The sequence below is a fragment of the Clytia hemisphaerica genome, unplaced genomic scaffold, assembly GCF_902728285.1.
Source record: "Clytia hemisphaerica strain Z4C2 unplaced genomic scaffold, Clytia hemisphaerica genome assembly, whole genome shotgun sequence".
Lineage (NCBI taxonomy): Eukaryota > Metazoa > Cnidaria > Hydrozoa > Leptothecata > Clytiidae > Clytia > Clytia hemisphaerica.
The window spans coordinates 82155-84985 of record NW_027103940.1 but is presented as its reverse complement, the minus strand read 5'-3'; the positions used below and the strand labels follow the sequence as shown (position 1 = coordinate 84985).

The window sequence follows — 2831 nt, the reverse complement described above, 5'->3', positions numbered from 1 at the left end:
TTGTATTCTTTTGAGTTAGTTTAGTTATGACCGCAGCCGCATAAGGTCTGTAGGTAAAGATAGTACATTTTATGAAATTATCTTTACAGGAAAGAAAGGATTGTTTAATTGTTTTGGTCTTTGATAACAAAACATTTTTATCGTCTTGATTATATGAAAGATCTTTTGGCAAAGACGAGCATGTTTTTTACAAGTTTGCTTGCGACTAAGGTAATAGTAAACATCTTTTTTCTGAAAGATGAAAGGTAGATTAATTATCCTTGGTTTGGTAAACGCATGGGAGGCAAAATAGTAAACCTGGCAATTTGGCGTCCCTTTACTTGGAAAAATTGTAAAAAAACTAATGCAATTGAAGCAAGTGAAATTTTTTTTTGACATATCATCATTTTATAGGTGGAAAAATTGTAAAAAAACTAATGCAATTGAAGCAAGTGAAAATTCTTTTTGACATTTTATAGGGCTAAAAACTGCCAAAAACTAACGTGTACTGACAAATAAAAGTGGTGTGAAACTGGGCCAAAGGTTTTCAAAATCGCTGATAAAAAAGCTTTGAGAATTATGTTTTGAAATTTTGAAATAAGCATGATTGATAAGGTAGTAAGGGAAACACATCATCTTTTAATGAATATTTCGGCCATCTGACCTATTTCAACATGTAAAAATTATTATTGATTTTATTATTAATTTTGGTTTCTAGATATAAAAAGTCAAAACAAAAGCATGATGGAAAGTGACAACAGCACTGGTGGTAATGAGAGCAGTGAGAGTGAAAATGAAGATGTTGGGAGTGAAAATGAAGATGTTGGGAGTGAAAATGAATCAGAAACCGAAAACGAAGAGGTCGTATCAGAGACTGATGGGTCTGAATCAGAAGATAACGAGGAAGCTGAATCCGAAAACCAGTTTGAATCTGACAGTGAAGTTGAAGATAACGAACAGGAAGCAATGCATGGAAATGATTACATCTACAGACAGAATACAGATACCAGCAGTGTCCAATACAATAATTCTGCTTACGAAGACTCCTCTTCAGAAAGTGAAAGTGAAAATGCCGACTATAAACAAACAATCAGAAACATTTCATCATGCCCTGTGGTAAGCCTTCAGGATTTCTTTACTTCTTAAGAAAATTAAAAAAAAAGATTTCCTTTTATTGTTTGTTGTTCCATGAGGTTTAATCCTGTAGCATCTATGCGTAGGTGTGATGATGTTATCTTATTAAATCCTTGAAAGAGATAGAATGAGGAAGAATACCTTCGATTTCTAATTGTTAGCTAACTCTCCTTTCATGATTTGAGATGCACTGCTTTCGGCAAACCTTGTTCTTCAAAGAAGTCTTTAGGTTTTTTCAACAAAGTCTATAAATTTCAACAAATTCCTAATTTTTAGAAAGCAGGATTTTCCAAATTGTTATCATCAATCAAGGCAAAACCTGCCAAGTTTGCAACTCATGGTATCATTGGAAAATCACCATTACCCTCTCTCAACATCAAGGATATTGGTTCCATTCCTTTACCTATAACTCGTGAGCAGGTCAACCAAATGACCAATTACCTAAATGAAAAAGAATGGTATGTTTGCCTTATATTTTAGTTTATTTAGGGTTCTCTTTCTTTTGATACTTTATTTCTTTTCAGGTGCCTTTTTAAAATTGTCACCCAAAATGGAGCTATTGTCCTTTTATATTCACACACTTTTTGGAGAAATTTATCAATGGACAATATTAGTACTTATTAATTAGGATTAAAAAAAAGATGAAAAATTTATTTCGTTTTAGTGTTGGTAGAAACATGTTGTCATTTCAACCTGAAGGGATTACATTTGGTAACCCAAATTTCATTTCAACGATAGAATCAATCATAAGTAAAGTCAAAGAGGAACTAGGTTGTCAACCTAGTGACACCAATATTGAAGCTGTCTTTCAAAATCTCATTGTTTGCCCACCAGGAAGCCATATATTATATAATAAAGAAGTTGAAAAATCCACAGAAAACTTAGTAAAACTTTATATCCAGCTGCCATCCATTTCCCTTGGGAGTAAATTAACCATTTGGCATCATAATAAAACTGAAACTGTTCAATTGATGACAAACAATCTGAATTTGAAATCATCTATGCTGCCTATCATCGTGAATGTAGAGTCGATTTCTCACTGTAGAATCTGGCTATTCCTTAGTGCTAGTATATGATATGGTGCACAAATCCCACCAAAGATTTCAATCCTACGTGAAAGCGAGTCACTGATAACGAATTGTCTTCTGCGTTGACTAAGGTATATGAACAAGTTGTTATTTTTCCAAACTTGTACCTCTTCATAAAAAACATATGCTATTTAAAGTGCTCCATCATCAACTACATCATAGGCTACTTCACGGCCTAATAGAAAGCATCATTAAGTTATTTATTTTTATTCTCAATCTTCTCTGTTAGATAAAAGTTAATGTAAGTGTTATGAGCATGGAAACTTATTTTACGTGAAAGATGTTGCCTTGCCTCAGTTTACGAATTTTCAGACGAAAGACGTAATTTTACGAAGTCTGAATTCAAGTTCAATCCTATGTCACTGACCTTTATACCCTAGACCAAGCTTTTTCCGCAATTTTGAAATTTTTTCGTTTAAGAATATTCTCATCAATATTGAGAAGTGGGTACCCGCTTAGGGTACCCCTTTCAAAAAACTTTAATCTAAGATTTCGCTTGGCCGTTATCGAGAAAACTGGGTCCAGGGTAAAGGTCAGTGTCTCTCACTAAGCTTTTACCACAAAGGAAGATTCTGTTTTTTTCATACGATTCCTCATTTTCCAAAGATGGTACCAAATGCATTATTTGCT

General features: G+C 33.5%; 1 long non-coding RNA gene across 1 annotated transcript; it reads left to right on the top strand.

Annotated features, from left to right (window-relative positions):
- The first annotated feature begins 1001 nt into the window (after positions 1-1001).
- On the top strand, positions 1002-2077 carry LOC136809935 (uncharacterized). Its single transcript, XR_010847035.1, has 3 exons — positions 1002-1095; positions 1390-1571; positions 1778-2077. It is a non-coding gene; the product is annotated as an uncharacterized lncRNA (long non-coding RNA).
- The last annotated feature ends 754 nt before the right edge of the window (positions 2078-2831 follow it).